The sequence below is a fragment of the Nymphaea colorata genome, chromosome 1 (genome assembly GCF_008831285.2).
Source record: "Nymphaea colorata isolate Beijing-Zhang1983 chromosome 1, ASM883128v2, whole genome shotgun sequence".
Classification (NCBI taxonomy): domain Eukaryota; kingdom Viridiplantae; phylum Streptophyta; class Magnoliopsida; order Nymphaeales; family Nymphaeaceae; genus Nymphaea; species Nymphaea colorata.
In genome coordinates, this window is record NC_045138.2 from 37,861,819 (window position 1) to 37,879,880 (window position 18,062).

The following is an 18,062-nucleotide window of genomic DNA, read 5'->3' on the forward strand; positions in this document are numbered from 1 at the left end:
TTATTATTATTAACATATTGGAGCTGAATTAGCCAATATAACCAATTTGTATCACGATATGAACCGATGTTGATAACATTAGTCCATGCATGATTTTCTAGATTTCTTTCTTGTGTTGGCACTAACAACCAGCTGATCAAGCATCTATTCCTTTTAAAGATCAGGGTCCACCATTCACGGAGGTTTATTGAGCGTGGATGGTCGCTAATCACATGCTGCGATTATTCATGAAAGACGTTGCCAACCAGATGATCGGACTTCTACTTAAGCCCCTCTTTAATTTATTGGTTGGAAGTAAAGTAGATTAACCCCAATGGGCGTGTCCATGGACAAAGCACTCGTCATAAAATTCTGATAGCTTTAAGTTCAGTAGGAAGATGCTGATTGCCCTTTACTTCCAAAACCCTCCACGGGGCTATGTCAGTGTCACATACATATATTATGTTGTAAGAGAACGAAATATTCCATTGACGATGAGTGCCAGAAATCCGGCATCAAGAATAATGGTGCATATACATTCACTAGCAGTGAACACCTCGGTGAATGACAAGGAAGAACACAAGCCCGATAAAGCAAGAAAAGTTTTTTCCCTCTGTAAGTCAAAGCGAGCGACAATCTTGAACTCAGTTAAGCAGGATTGCAGTATCTTCTGCCTCATCTGCAGGGACTCCCTCTCGTTGCGGACCATGTCAACAGAACCTTTCATCATTCACAGCAAACAAGTCCAAACCCAAAGCCACCATCAACCTGTCTCGGCTGCCCAACACAAAAGCACAAGCTGCACAAGAAGTATGAGAAAGGGTAGATGAGAAAGGGTAGAAATGTTGTGCAAGATATAAACTCTGAAGATTCCAAAGCTCACCATGGAGTTAGGAATCCAGAATTCAGAGTTGACGGCAGGCTTCGCTCAATAAGAACTTCTCTGATTCTGGCAAAATGCTGAGAAGCAGCGCCGCAGACTTCAGAGTATGGTGAACCTGTTCTTGAAGCGTGGTCGTTTGCACCACCAAACAAGTTCCCTTTTCGTTGGTGAAGATCCAAAGAGGTGGTGTTGCTTGGCATAATCCATATGTGCCGTTTCCTCATTCCAGGCTCAGCATGGTTGCCATGGTCCTTCTTCTTGCCTGCACCCACTGGCTAACCGGATTGGTTACGAATAGTCATTTGGCTCTCGCTTAGGACTTCCTTATCTGATGATTTTCCTGGTGTATTCTGCGGAGGGGCATTGGCTTTTGGAGGTTGATTCCCCTGATCATCCATCCCATTGTCTTGACTCTTGAGCAATCCTGCCTGACAGGTGGACACCAAAAAGCGTTAAAGTTGCATCTGTGAATTGAAGTTGCACCAAATGCAGAAGTTCCAAATGAATCACTATCATAGTAGCAGATTTGAGAGTATGGGCTTGTGAGTGAATCAAAGTGGTGACGAACTAGCTGCTTGCATTGCTTTGCTAAGTCATGAATGAACTGATTGTATGAATGCCGAAGCGCCGCATGAAAACCAACATAACCGTCCATGCTTCCCTTCCATCTTCCATCTGCTCATTTGAGAAATAAAATGGCCTTCGTAAGGAAAAAATGAAACCAGTCCATTCACCCATGAAGATAAAATTGTGAATGAAAGCTACCAACTGTACCATCTAAAGATTCATTGTTCTTGTTACGTTCAGCAGCAAGGTCAAAAAGGTTCCTCAAGACATACGCAAGCCGCACGCAGTGTCCAAGAGAGGAGCGAACCATGACCGAGCTGCTGCACGAGCTGCACCTTCCACTCCCCCACCCCCACCTCTACCAGCATGGGCGAGCAAAATGCAACCTGTAGCACAAAGAGCATTAGAAGTTAATACACATTTTAAATCATCACAAATTATGAATGTTTCTAATCGGAAAACCTACCTTCTCCCTTGACACTGTCGGGCATTCTATAGAATGGGTAGCACATCTGAACTCATGCATTACCCTCTCGAATGCAGCTCCACCATAAAGCTTCTTCAACAACTCCAGGCCAACTTCCAAAGCCACTTTCAAGTCGTTCTTCATCAGTTGTTTTCCCCCATTCCTCTGGGGCAGGGTCAGCGGCTCCATTGATCAATGCCCACTATGTTAAGCAAAGAAATGCCAAAAAGTAACAAATTTGCTGGTTAAAGCTTCTGCCAACAACGATAAAAAAAATACGTACCACATGTCTACTAATAGAAGCAGCATGTAGCATTGTCAATCTCCAGAGAGAAGCAACATCAGAAGTAGCCTGCAGCTTGATACCAGCTCGAGCTAGCACAACTGCAACTTCAACACAACGTTGTTCTAGTAAGTCAAGAGTTGCAGGAGCAACCTCCTTGTATCTCCGACTCCAAGTAATCTCTTAGGTGTCCAAAACCAATGAAAGATCCATACTTCTCTTCATCAAACCCTCCCTTAACACTTCCACGAAGATGATGAACAATGTCCGAGTCAACTTGGGGGATCTGCCTGCGAAATTCTTTCTTTTGGCAATGCCATAAAAAAAGGTTGAGTACTGTCACCAAGGTAACCACTTGCAATTAAACATCGATCAACTTCCCATCTATCAATGAATTCTTGAGACCATATTGTTAGTCTCAGAACTGGTGAACTAAAGCCACCATTTTCATAATTCAGCAACTGACAACATTTCATTATCCCTTTGATGCATGAAATGGAGATGAACTCAAGACTCGAAATACCTTCAGTCTATTGTCAAACTTGGAAACAACAACTATTGTGTGGCGCGGAGTGGGATCAACTTCAAACAACATCTAACCATAGTGAAGAACACCATTCAACACTGCTCTGTTGGAGGAACAAGAGCAGTCGATGTGGAGGAGCTGCCAGTGCATTAACCATAGACAAAATCTCATCAGGAGTGCTATCTGGTTCTCTTTTCTTTGCCTTGATGAATTAACCAGATGTAAGTCAAAACAAAGGAAAACAACAAGATTAAACAGAAGTGGCCCTTAAGTAATATCATTTCTTTATGGAGATTGGCAATGCTACATGTTGCTTCTATTAGTAGACATGTGATATGTATTCTCTTTATCGTTGTTGGCAGAAGCTTTAAAGTTTAACCAGCAACATGATTGTAATTGTTTGACTTTGAATTGGACATTTCATTGTCATGGTTGTAGCCGTTAGGGTCGGGCATTTCAGTGTTGTTGAACTTGCCATAGGTTGCACACTTGAATTTGGCGTTTGAGTGTTGTTGGACTTGCCATAGATGTGCACGCATGAATTTGGATTGCACTTTCCATTGTAGTCGTGAGTCAGCAAATCTTCTTCTTTAACAGTAGCGACCCATGGGAATCAGCAGCCCGCTAGCAACGCCCACAAAAACCCCCAAACCAGAAATCTAGGAGGCAACAACCCTGTCCAGGAGGCCCAAGCCAAGGCTATGGAGCCGCCGTCGACAGAATCTTTCAGGTCTAGGTTCGAGGCTTACAACCGATTGCAGGGTGCTGTTGTTGCGTTTGGCGAGAAGCTGCCCATTCCGGAGATCGTCGCCCTCGGCAAGCAATCTGATGGGAAGAGCTCCTTTCTTGAAGCGCTCCTAGGGTTCAGATTCAATGTACGAGAGGTGGAAATGGGAACCCGCAGGCCTCTGATTCTCTAGATGGTTCACGAACCGTCTGCTTTGGAACCAAGGTGCCGCTTCCAGGTGCGTTAATCGTGGACATCCAAGGTCATTGGTCTCTTTCTTTTTGGGTTAAATGCAAGTGTGAGTTCAAGGGTTTCCTTTTCGTCATCATAGGCACCATACCAAGAAAATTGGTTCTATTGGCATGAAAAAAGTGATGATAAAATTCAACATCTTTCAGTTGTTAAGTATGAAATGCCTCGTGATTTATTTTGGTCATTTCATTTGAAGGTGTTATTGTCGTATTGCCCTATGTTAAGTGAAAATAAGGGTTTTAGGTTTTGTTATTCTTAATTAAAGCAGAGTTCATGATATTTCAGTTTTGAAATTCTTACTTTCATTGATCTTGTATACATTATGAATCAACAATTGCCAAAGCAACATCTGTTTCATTTTTGCGCTTAGTTATTTACAAATCTTGTCTTAAATTTGATGTCTCACTGCAATTATCATCGATGCTCCAGTTTCGTAGCTTAGCTATTTGCTTAAGACTATATTGTATGCGTGCAATGTTTTTCTTGTATAACATTTTTAGTGTTGCTGTTATGTCCTATGAAACAGTTTAAGAATCATGGCAAAACAAAGAACTTTTATTCGTTGATGACAATCCAAGCTATCTGCCAATGGAGACAAATGTGTATTTTTCTATAATTTGAGACCCTGAATGCATGAAGAGAATTCTAATGAAGTCCAATTGTCTCATTTTCGGCCATCACAAAAGTTATCAAGTGTAGAACTGATTCACATTTGAAAAAGTCTAAAACTACAGTTTCTCCGAAGTCTATCGTGATGAGAGCATAATATACCAATTATGCTCTCATATTCTGCTCTCATCAGAATAGGCTTCAAAAAAACTGCAGTTTTAATCTTTTTCACATGTGAATCAGTTCTAGACTTGATAACTTCTGTGATGGCCGAAGATGAGACAATTGGACTTTCATATTCATCAGAATCCTCTTCATGCATTCAGGGTCTCAAATTATAGATGAAGACACATTTGTCTCCATTGGCAGACAGCTTGGATTGTCATCCACGAATAAAAGTTCTTGTTTTGCCATGATTCTTAAACTGTTTCATAGGACATAACAGTAGCACTAAAAATGTTATACAAGAAAAACATTGCACGCATACAATATAGTCTTAAGCAAATAGCTAAGCAACGAAACTGGAGCATCGATGATAATTGCAGTGAGACATCAAATTTAAGACAAGATTTGTAAATAACTAAGCGCAAGAATGAAATAGATGTTGCTTTGGCAATTGTTGATTCATAATGTATACAAGATCAATGAAAGTAAGAAGTTCAAAACTGAAATATCATGAACTCTGCTTTAATTAAGAATAACAAAGCCTAAAACCCTTATTTTCACTTAACATAAGGCAATATGACAATAACACCTTCAAATGAAATGACCAAAATAAATCACGAGGCATTTCATAGATAAACTTAACAACTGACAGATGTTGAATTTTATCATCACTTTTTTCATGCCAATAGAACCATAAGGTATGGTTCCTATGATGACGAAAATGAAACCCTTGAACTCACACTTGCATTTAACCCAAAAAGAAAGAGACCAATGACCTTAGATGTCCACGATTAACGCACCTGGAAGCGGCACCTTGGTTCCAAAGCAGACAGTTCGTGAACCATCTAGAGAATCAGAGGCCTGCGGGTTCCCATTTCCACCTCTCGTACATTGAATCTGAACCCTAGGAGCGCTTCAATAAAGGAGCTCTTCCCATCAGATTGCTTGCCGAGGGCGACAATCTCCGGAATGGGCAGCTTCTCGCCAAACGCAACAACGGCACCCTGCAATCGGTTGTAAGCCTCGAACCTAGACCTGAAAGATTCTGTCGACGGCGGCTCCATAGCCTTGGCTTGGGCCTCCTGGACAGGGTTGTTGCCTCCTAGATTTTTGGTTTGGGGGTTTTTGTGGGCATTACTAGCGGGCTGCTGATTCCCATGGGTTGCTACTGTTAAAGAAGAAGATTTGCTGACTCACGACTACAATGGAAAGTGCAATCCAAATTCATGCGTGCACATCTATGGCAAGTCCAACAACACTCAAACGCCAAATTCAAGTGTGCACACCTATGGCAAGTTCAACAACACTGAAATGCCCGACCCTAACGACTATAACCATGACAATGAAACGTCCAATTCAAAGTCAAACAATTACAATCATGTTGCTGGTTAAAGCTTCTGCCAACAACGATAAAGAGAATATATATCACATGTCTACTAATAGAAGCAACATGTAGCATTGCCAATCTCCGGAAAGAAATGATATTGCTTAAGGGCCACTTCTGTTTAATCTTGTCGTTTTCCTTTGTTTTGACTTACATCTGGTTAATTCATCAAGGCAAAGAAAAGAGAACCAGATAGCACTCCTGATGAGATTTTGTCTATGGTTAAGGCATTGGCAGCTCCTCCACATCGACTGCTTTTGTTCCTCCAACAGAGCAGTGTTGAATGGTGTTTTTTCACTATGGTTAGATGTTGTTCGAAGTGTTGATCTCACTCTACGCTACACAATAGTTGTTGTTTCCAAGTTTGACAATAGACTGAAGGTATTTCGAGTCTTGAGTTCATCTCCATTTCATGCATCAAAGGGATAATGGAATGTTGTCAGTAGCTAAATTATGAAAATGGTGGCTTTAGTTCACCAGTTCTGAGACTAACAATATGGTCTCAAATAGGAATTCACTGATAGATGGGAAGTTGATCGATATTTAAGCGCAAGTGGTTACCTTGGTGACAGTACTCGACCCCTTTTGTGGCATTGCCAAAAGACAGAGCTGTTACTTCGAATGAAGAATTTTGCAGGCAGATCCCCTAAGTTGACTCGGACATTGTTTATCATCTTCGTGGAAATGTTAAAGGAAGGTTTGAGGTAGAGAAGTATGGATTTTTCATTGGTTTTGGACTTTCATAATCATCAGAATCCTCTTCATGCATTCAGGGTCTCAAATTATAGATAAAGACACATTTGTCTCCATTGGCAGACAGCTTGGATTGTCATTAACGAATAAAAGTTCTTGGTTTTGCCATGATTCTTAAACTGTTACATAGGACATAACAGCAGCACTAAAAATATTATACAAGAAAAACATTGCACGCATACAATATAGGCTTAAGCAAATAGCTAAGCAACGAAACTGGAGCATCGATGATAATTGTAGTGAGACATCAAATTTAGGACAAGATTTGTGCATAACTAAGTGCAAGAATGAAACAGATGTTGCTTTGGCAATTGTTGATTCATAATGTATACAAGATCAATGAAGGTAAGAAGTCAAAACTGAAATATCATGAACTCTGCTTTAATTAAGAATAACGAAGCATAAAACCCTTCTTTTCACTTAACATAAGGTAATACGACAATAACACCTTCAAATGAAATGACCAAAATAAATCACGAGGCATTTCATAGATAACTTAACAACTGAAAGATGATGAATCTTATCATCACTTTTTTCATGCCAATAAAACCAATTTTATTGGTATGGTTCCTATGATAATGAAAACTTATACCACAGATTTTTTTTTTTAACTTGCAAACACGAGATTCATTTTCTTGGGGAATTGCACTCTTTTCACCTTTAATAGACTTTTTCGTGAAAGTTTCAAGCTGCGGGCTTTCCAAATTTTAGTTTATTTCTAAAATGATCTTGTTGTCTTCTTCCCATATGCAGAATCTCAAGCTTAATTTGATTCGTTCATGAATCTGAGGCATTCGTAGGCCCAACCAATCTTTATCTGTTGAGGTGAAAGAAATGTTCATAAACTGTAAATTTATTTCCTTCTTGTGGGTTAATGCTTTTGCAAGGCCAAAAGCAAGTCCACAAACTTCTAAGCAAGGACTAGTTTCATTAATCCAACAGATCTCTATTCTCTAGGGAGCTCACATCCTTGGATAATGATGCTCTCAGATGCAGATCAAAAATATGTTGTTAAACTATGCTCAAGAGTAAGAAGCCAGCTTGGTGTACATTGCTAATTAGGGAAGCATAAAAAATTGGACATGATTCTTTTGTTTCAATCGGCAAGCTGGTGGGTTGAACTTGTTCTTGACAAAAGGATATAAAAGTTGCGGATTGTTACTCAGAAAGATATCTCAAGGTTTTCAAAATCAAGTTGACCTTTTCTTGTCAACCATCTAATGAGATATGAACTTATTCAGATTGTAAGGATGTTCATAGTTCAACAGTTTGTTTCCATTGATTACCCTGCAAGACAAAAGGAAGAGTATGAAGTGTTTAACAGCTCCTCATGACTAGGAAAAAAAAGAAAGAGATACGACTAAACTGATAAATTGTGGCAGTTAGCCAAAAAAACGAATCCCATTAGAAGTATTATTGGATCAACTTTGAAGACAGACATCTCTCCTTGTTACAGAAAAGTGCAATAACAGAGGATTAAATGTTTCTGCATTCCACAAAAGATACATACAAAAGGAAGATTTTCACTTATATGAAAAACAAAAATGTTCTCAGAAGTTTTCTCTGAACGAAAGATGTAAATTGAGATCTTGCATGAAACTAACCACATTTACCTCAAAATATCTTGTTTCCATGGTCAGTCATGGGAGGTTGTACCAAACCAGAAGACTGAAATAAATTAGGGTTGTCAAATCATGGGGCCGAATGCCCATTTGGTGATTTGGAGATGTTCTTTCATTATCTAGAATGGATATTTGGAATTTGATACGGGAACATAATATTAGTCAGAACTGGAGGGGGAACATTTGGACTAATGCCTGCCTGCCCCGCTACAAATGGATTCTTTCTCTGGCTTGTTCAAATAGACTGCCCTGCCAAGACTGCATGAAAAGCCTTGGATCCATTTCCCTAGTCGCTGTGCTTCTTGTTGCAAAGCTGAGGAGGATCTCTGTCACTTATTCTTCAATTGTAATTTTGCTGCCAATGTTTGGCTTCTAATCATGAAGAAATTCAATAAGCGACGCCCTCCCCACTCCTGGGTCATTAATGAATTCAAAGATGGAACACTACCTCTTTTAAGAGGGGTTGGCTTAGTAAGTATTGGACTCAACTTTTCCCACTATCATCTCGAAAATTTCGAGTGGCACCAAGATTGCTGCTTGTCCCTAGTTCAGTTCAAGCACACGGTGTGGAAAGCTTGTGTTGATACCATTCTTGCTCAAGATTGGAAAAAAAAAAGGGAAAAAGGTTCTCTGGTGGATTAAATATAATGTCAGTGCTGAACCAAGGTTCCATCTTTCCAGTTGTGAGTTCTTTGTCCCCATGCTTACTGTTTCTATTGAAGGTAGGCTCGCAAATCGGGGTGGCCATCACTAACTCTAAAGATACTCTCATCTATAGCAGAGCCTTCACTGATCTAGAAGATGCCATACTTCCTGAAATGAAAACTCTTCAAAATTGTATCCAGCAATTTTCTTCCACTGTTGGCACCATTGCTATTTGTTTCTAACCGACAATGGACTGATTCTCTAAGACGATGTTTGGAGGGCAGCTGCTTCCTTCTTCAGCGATATCTGCTGTTGGACGCCATGGCTCCTAAGCTTCAGGTGTATGCAGGGTTTTTACCTGGTTCCACCATTGAGAGGTTGATGTCTCTCATTGGTTGAAGGATCCAGCAATGTATCTTCATCAGGATGCTCCATAGCGCCTCAAGATTTGCAATGGATTGGAGTTGGAAGACGCAAATGATGCTTTCGTTTGGCTTTGATAACAACGTCAGTAATGAGGTTAATTGTAGTTCTAACTGTGGGCTTTTTTCTTTAGCTATTACGCTCCACCTCTTGGTTTTGCTGGTTGTTTATCGACTACTCACCCAAAGTTCACAGTCCTTTTTCCGATGCGCACAGCTGTATCTCTCTTTTATTTAGAGCTTTTGAATTGTTCTTCCTTTTCAGCCCATTTTGGAGCCGAATTGGTTTTTTTTCACAGCACTTTAATTTTGTCCCTGTAGTGCTGTGGAATTCTAAAGTTTTGTAATCATTGTACATTCAGCTCATTTTTGTTGAATGAAGGTTGGGAGAGCTCTCTCGCGCAGTCTCACATTGGAATGCCCATTTGGTGATTTCTCCTAGCTTCTGGTCTAGGTGATGCATCAAAAAATGCCTCTGGTTTGGCCCCTGTGCAAATAGGAAAGTTTGGAGCGAAGACTGCATAACATTTTAACATAACTTGAAAAGGAGGAAACAGAAGAAGGCATGGATTTGTTCTTCATAGTCCATAGATGAAGTTTCCTGTGTGTATTCCCAAATGAAACGATATAGAAGTTCAACACCCAGTTTGAAGAATTTGGTTTTAATCTTATGATCTTACATTCTGAAAAACAAGAAGCGTATTTGGGAAAACAGAATCATCTTGAGGAACTAAAATAAATGAGAAAAGAAAAAATGGGTTTGCTTATTTCATTAGAACAAGGAAGAGGCGGCTACAACTGAACTAGAAATAAGAAAAGCAAACGAAAAGTAGATGAATTTCTCGATATTCAAGAAGACAAGGATGACAAATTTGTACAGTAAGTGAAACATCACCCTGATTAAATAAGACAACGGAAACCACAATCAGTACCTCTCATCGTAATCGCATCCGATGGTGGTCGCACTAGGAAGAGAACGGCATCTGCGACTAATTCGTTTCAGACCGAAGGAAGAATGAAGCCAACAACAAGAATCTACACATAAATAGTGAAAGAAAGATCAAGATCAACTCAGTTCTAGCACAATGGCACACATAAGAAATAAGATAGGAGCGTCATCCTCCCTACCAAACGCACGGAGATGATTCCAAGTAAAATAGAAAATAAACGACTAGGCGGAGGAAAAATGGAAGCAAAGAGTACAGAAAAACATTTAGCGAAAACTTGGACGCGACACTGGAAACAAAGCGGCATCTGCGGACTAATTCGTTTCAGAACGCATGAGAAAACGAAACCAAGCAAAAGAATCGAGTGGTAAAAGTAAAATAGCAAAACCTCTGCGGCACCACGGTGATTCCCACAAGTATCAGAACAAGTTGGGAGCGGAAATGGGATTCAGCGACCGCCCTTTTGCCGAATGGAGGGAGACAATTCAGATTTAAATGAAAAACGAAGGGGGAAGAAAAGGAACTCAGGCAGGCAACAAGCAAAAAAAACTTCTGTGAATGGCAGGAGGAGATTCAGCACGAATGAAAAACAACAGAGAAGAATCAGGTCGGCAGGAAGGAAAAAAAGATGTTACCATTTAATCCACCTTATAATTTTCGAATCAAGGCCTCTGCCCCTGCCCCTGCCCGATACCGTTCGATCAGAATGTTTCTTCAACAATGACATATAAAGAAATGAAAATCTTCTTCAACGAGCGATGCAGGACTAAACTTTCTTTCATCCTTGTGCACGAGCTATCTAATGCAGATAAGGATGAACATTGAGCCGGATCGACCCAAATTGAAGTCGATACTAAGCCGAAGGCTCATCAATCATCTTTTGTTTACCTTGCAAATAAGGATGGGCATGGGGCCAAACTGGTCCAATTTAGAGACGAGCATGAGTTGAGGGCCGAAAACTCAACGGACCCCAAACCCGACACCTACCCTTACTGGCAAGCGATTCGGCTGGATTGAGTTGCTCAAGCTTATGCGGACTGCTGATAAGGAACATTTGGCTGACCCTTCTAGTTTATCACCGGGTCAGCTTAGTCCTCATGAAACATGGCTCTATGCTCCACCATTCACTTAGCCGAGCTTCTTAGGACCAGTCGTACCAAACTGGGCATTCAACCCATTGTCTTAAAGCATTTACTGATTCACATCCGATATTTGCTCTTGATGATCGAAACGCTCTTCGTTTAACTCTTCAATGTTGGTGAAAAACATTCGCAAACAATTTGTTTTCTTGTTTAAAGGTCGAGGTTTGTAAGGACTAAGGGCCTAACGCACGGGTCCTATTTTTCTCCCCACAAAGAAGTTGTGGCTGGATAACTTACCCAGGCCTTTCAAACACACCACTTCAGCTTGTAGTTTTCTGTCTTAAATATTTGGATCTTGGATTTGAGATTCTCAAGATGATCCGACATCAAAAATAAAGTAGAAAGATAGAATCATATCAATAGCCAGAAAGCATCTTAGTAACTGAAAACAAAGGAAAAAAAATACATGTATAAAAGTATGCACATTTAGCTCCATGGAGGGGGACAGTTGCCGATGCGAATTGAATGCTAATTTGGTTGGGATCGAGAAAGAGACAAAAGTTACCAGGATTTTTTTTTTTCAGATTTGTCGAGCGAAGTGGTCTGACCTCAATTCCTTGTATTTGAGATTCTCTGTTATATAATCTCAGATCAGATCCGAGGTAAAAGAAACTCTCTTTATCAAGCAGATGAAATGTCTCACAGAACATGGTAAGTGCTGATTCATATTGAAACAAGTTATATAGATGCATCATCTGTTACATCTTGTGCTATCTGCAACACGTCTGTTTTTTTTTAAGTGCTTAGCTGGCACGGGATTTCCTTTGAAAATGAGATTCAGAATTACATGAAATTTGAGTTGTTTTGTTGATATGAACATTTCAATTTTCCTTTGAATAATTTGGCCATTCTCAGGTTAGGATAAGAAAAATGTGTTCCTGTGGTGCAGCTTCGGACCTCGGTTGACTGCAGATTGTTTTGTAGTTGCCACATTATTGTTTTAGCAGAAAAATCTTAAAACAGGAGAAGCACAAAATTTTCAAGATAATAATCTGACACGAAATGATTATGTAGTTTAAGTTTTCAACATGTCGAACAAGGGCATGAAAGGAACTGCATAAGACACAAACAATAGGCTAAATGAATTTGATGCACACTATTTTCTGTTACTGCTACAAACTATTGTTTCCATGAAGCTCAAATACTAGCCAAAGCAGGGGAAACAAAAGAGTCAAGAAACAAGCAACAGTATGCAGCATATATCAAATAAAAATAAGGTGATATTTCATACGATAAATTGTACACTGTGATTGTATAACCCACCTAATTGGGCTTAGTACCCTTGACATAATTAGTTCTTCACATGTGGGGAAAAGAAGAAGAATAAGAAGACAGTATAACAGCACAGAGGATACATACAGAAAATTCAACATCCAAAAGCATCACATTTTACAAAAAAAAAACACACACACACACACACACACACAGATAGGAAAATGCATAAGAAAAATAAATAAAAGGCAAAACAAAAAGGGAATATCAAGATAGAAATCCACACCTGAAATGGCTGATCGACGCGGGAGAGAATGTCGGGAGCATGCTGAGGGAGGAAGAATCAGCCCTCCTGTTCATCCAACAGCGCGCTACAGCTGCCTGTAGGATGAAGAACGGTGATGAAAGCTGTCCACTCCCCTCATCCCCTTTTTTCTCTGTGCAGGATGCCTGAGAGAAAAGGCATACAGGTTTCATTCATGTGACCAATCATAAACAACCCTTAAGTTAATGACATGTCAATTCTAATGAATCAAAAATCACAGTAGAATTAGCCATATACGTACACATACCACCAAAAAGATATCATAAATAACCTCTAGGCTAAGTGAAATGGGTACTTCATCTTGGGTGATGAACTTGTAGCACACCCGGTAATTCAATCCAAAAATTATACCACAACTGATCCTTGCACTTCTATTACTACAGTAGCACGTTGAAGGCATTGTGGAGCTGTAAACTTGGAAAATTTTGGTAGCCATGTGAAAGTGACACCACTAGTTTGAAGTTTATTACATTTACAATGCTTGGCACTTTCAGGTGTCAGTTTTCCCTGCTACTATTTATAGAGGTTCTTGATTAATGAGGTAAGAGAGACAGATATGGTCTATACTTACCTGCCTAATCACATAATTAAAACTGGGACAAAGGCCTCCACAGGTAACTATTGCTGCATTTACTTCTTGAGGTTTTGAAATATATATGCTCTCGTGGCCCAGCTCGATGAACCCTGAAATAAGTTGATGTATCCTCAGCAAATAACTTAAACAGCCATGTCAAATACTAAAATGTGCAAAAAATCAACTTTTAACTAATTCAGATGAATTTATAATTGAGAAACAGATTGATTTCTGACAGATACAGAAACCAATCGAAATATTGCAAGTTATGCTTAGTCATTATTCTTTCCTTTGCATATGGTGCTTTCCAATATTTTTCTCAGCTTAAACATAGTTGACAGCAGAGAGCAAGCAAGTGCTACTGGTTCTCAGTCAATCCCTCTGTGATGAAGCTGGATGCATGTCACTTTTCAGAGTGCTATAATGACAATGCTATGGCACTTCAGGAAATGCCATTAGAGTATTATGATTAATGATTAAAGCAAGATCACATCCATGCGGTTAATATCCCAAAAACAACAGTTACGACAGATATATTCAGATAGCTAAGCCCTTGAAATGGGATGATAATTTTGATATACAAACAACAATAACAATGATAATGATGACAACAATAATAATGATGACAGCCTATGCATCGATAAGGCTTCTCGGTCATGAAATTTTCTTCCTACCAGATAACAGCAGGTGAACAATGAAAAGAAAGAAAAGGGAAACCAAAAACACAACTAATCCTCAGTCAGGAAGCACAACAAAATACATATCCACTTCAACAGCAGATCAACTTGACCATACTCTCCAAATTCATCGGAAAGAACCATAATAGGAAGACAAAAGCAAACGAGCACCCAAGAGGGAAGAACAGAAATTTCCAGTGAATGAGAAATCGCCATATACCTGAGTAATGTTGCAGCCAAGAGGGAAGAACAGATATTTCCTGTTGAAGATGGTGTCTGAAGGCCTGCGTGTGAAGAAAGAGAGAGCGAGAGAGGATAGGAACGACAGAGCGAGAGAGCAAGAGAGGAGAGGAACGAGAGAGCGAGAGAGGAGAGGTTCTGAAAGAGGAGATGAACGACAAACCGAGAGAGGAGAGGAGAGGCTCTGAGAGAGGAGAGGAACGAGAGACCGAGAGAGGAGAGGGGAAGAGGCGACGGAGGGGAAAGAGGCAGCGAGAGAGGAGAGGAACGAGAGAGCGAGAGAGGAGAGGCTCTGAGAGAGGAGAGGAACGAAAGACCGAGAGAGGAGAGGGGAAGAGGCGACGGAGGGGAAAGAGGCAGCAAGAGAGGAGAGGCTCTGAGAGAGGGGAGGAACGAGAGAGACCGAGAGAGGAGAGGGGAAGAGGCGACGGAGGGGAAAGAGGCAGCGAGAGAGGAGAGGAAGGAGAGAGCGAGAGAGGTGAGGCTTTCAGAGAGCGAGAGGAAGGAGAGAGCGAGAGAGGAGAGGCTCTGAGAGAGGAGAGGAAAGAGAGACCGAGAGAGGAGAGGGAAAGAGGCGACGGAGGGGAAAGAGGCAGCGAGAACGAGATTTTTTGACAGCCTAACGGCTCTCAAAAAGATCTGCGGTAAAAAGTCTAAGCTCTGAACTTTTTTTCGGGTGAGTTTTACCTTCGTCGTACAGAGAAATTTTACTTTGCGGGTGAAATTTTACTGCGTGCGGGTGAAATTTTACTGCGTGCGATGCACACACCACTCATCGAGGTAAACTTCTCTTCACCGTACGTTTTTCACCCGATGCACAGGATTTTTCCTGTGCATCAAACGGGCAAACGGGGAATAAGGTACGTATAGCAAGCCATGCAATTTCAATCGAAACCAAATAACTTTTAAACCTTGTAATCCGCAATTATGTATCAAATAACTCATTATGGAGTGCATTTCATATAAAGAGCGCATCTGTGCGGGGAAAATTTCCAAATGGAATTTGCAAAATCGAAGTCCCTTTTGTGCTCAGACCTTCTGTGCAATTTCTTCTTCTTCTTCTTCTTCTTATACGGAAATCTGATTCCAACGCCCGAACCAAATAGCTAGAAATGTACCTTTGATGGGATTTTCACTTGATAATCCGAAGTATGATTAGGTTTTGGAATTTATTGAGTGCGGTCATGTAGCCGAAACATATGAACTATAACAGCACAAATATGATGGTAAGAGTATCTCCTCCACGGTATAATAGTATAACTTTTTTAGACAACAACTTAGTATATTTTTTAACATGTATAGTATGAATATATATTTGGGGAGCACAAATATCAACCGTGGACCCCAAGAACAAGTTGTTCTTTTTTTACAACCCCAAGAAGAGTTGTATTGGCTTCACAATCATAAGCAAGCATTGAGGAAGAAGCGTTCTTGCCTATTAAGCAAAGAGCTTGGTGCGGATGAGGTTGCAATTGCACAAATCACAATTGCCTATTAAGCAAAGATGCCGCTGTATCTCTCTCTTATTTTGATCTTTTGGATTGTTCTTCCTTTTCAAAGCATGTTGGAGCTGAATTGGTTTTTGTTTACAGCACTTTACTTGTGTCCCTGTAGTGCTGTGGAATTCTAAATTTTTGTAAGAATTGTACATACAGCAAATAGGAAATATGAAAGTTTGGAGCGAAGAATGCATAACATTTTAACAGAACTTAAGAGGAGGAAGCAGGAGGCACGGATTTGTTCTTCGTAGTCCATAGATGAAGTTTCCTGCGTGTATTCCCAAATGAAAGGATATAGAAGTTCTTACACCCAGTTTGAAGAATTTGGTTTTAATCTTATGATCTTACATTCTGCAAAACAAGAAACGCATTTGGGAAAACAGAATCACCTTGAGGAACGGAAATAAAATGAGAAAAGAAAAAATGGGTTTGCTTATTCCATTAGAACAAGGAAGAGGCGGCGAAAACTGGACTAGAAATAAGAAAAGCAAACGAAAATTAGATGAACTAGAAATAAGAAAGCAAACGAAAATTAGATGAATTTTCGACATTCAAGAAGACAAGGACGACAAATTTGCAAAACAAGTGAAAGATCATCCTGACTAAATAAGACAACGGAAACCACAATCAGTACCTCTCATCGTAATCGTATCCGATGGTAGTAGTCGCACCAGGAAAAGAACAGCGTCTGCGACTAATTCGTTTCAGACCGAAGGAAGAATGAAGCACCACGGCGATTCTCACAAGTATCAGAACAAGTTGGGAGCGGAACTGGGATTCATCGGCCGCCCTTCTACCGAATGGAGGGAGACGGACGATTCAGATTAAATGAAAAACGAAGGGGGAAGAAAAAGAACTCAGGCAGGCAACAAGCAAAAAAGACTCGTCGAATGGCGGGAGGACGATTCAGCTAGAACGAAAGAGAACAGAGAAGAATCAGGCCAATCGTTCCAATTTTATCAGATGTCTCCGAAGAGACATTAGGAACTCTTCGACCATAACATATAAAGAAAGGAAAATTTCATCAACGAGCAATGCAGGACTAAATTTTCCAGCATAAATAAGAGAACATCGAGCCGAACCATCCCGATTTGGAGTCGAGCTTGAACCATCCCGATTTGGAGTCTGCACATCAGCCATTTTTCGTTTACCGAGCAAGTAGCGATTGGCATCGGCCCCAACTGGTCCAATTTGGAGTCAAGCATGGGTCAAGGGCCTGAAAGCTTAAGAGACCCCCAGCCCGACACCTACCCTTACTCGCAAGGTATTCGACTGGATTGAATTGGTCTATCTTGTTGCAGACCACTGATAAGGACCATTTGGCTGACCCTTCCAGTCTATCACCAGGTCAACTTGGTCCGAGTCCTCATGAAACATGGCTCCATGCTCGACCGTGCACTTAGCCGAGCTTCTTAGGACCAGTGGTATCAAGCACTTAGTGATTCACGTCCGATATTTGCTCTTGATGATCAAAACGCTCCTCATTTTAACTTCAATGTTGGTGAAAAACATTCGCAAGCAAGCAATTGGTTTACTTTCTTAAAAATGGTGACAAAAAGGTCGAGCTAAGGGCCAAACCCAGGGGTCCTACTTTTCACCCCATAAAGAAGTTGTCGCTGGATAACTTATCCAGTCCTTTCAAACACACCACTTCAACTTGTAGCTTTCCGTCTTAAATATTTGGATCTTGGATTTGAGATTCTCAAGATGATCCCCCGTCGAAAATAAAGCAGAGAGATAGAATCATATCAATAGCCAGAAAACTGAAAACAAAAGAAAAAAAAAAAAAAGAATTGAATGCTAATTTTGCTCCATTGAGAGGGACAGCTGCCGATGCGAATTGAATGCTAATTTGGTTGGGATTCACAAAGAGAAAAAGAGTTACCAGGACGTGTTTGGTTGCCTGGTCAATAGCAGCCGCAGGGTCCAGCCACATACCACGACGTAGTGTCGTCGACGCGACAAAACATGGAAAACTCCATCCCTATTTGACTATGTTGGTGAGATATTTTACTCTTACTCGGCTTCAAACACGAGACTTTCTGTCCCTCACCATTCTAACACACCCTTTCTCATCATAATAGTTAGGTGGAGACCGTCGAGTCAATATGGGTGGTCGAACGCACCGACTTATAATTTAAATAACTTGCTCTCTTATCATAT

At 40.5% G+C, this 18,062-nt stretch overlaps 1 pseudogene; it reads right to left on the minus strand.

The window, feature by feature from the left end:
- Positions 1-365: 365 nt before the first annotated feature.
- LOC116257067 (dynamin-related protein 5A-like) lies at positions 366-15,016 on the minus strand (annotated as a pseudogene).
- Positions 15,017-18,062: the final 3,046 nt, after the last annotated feature.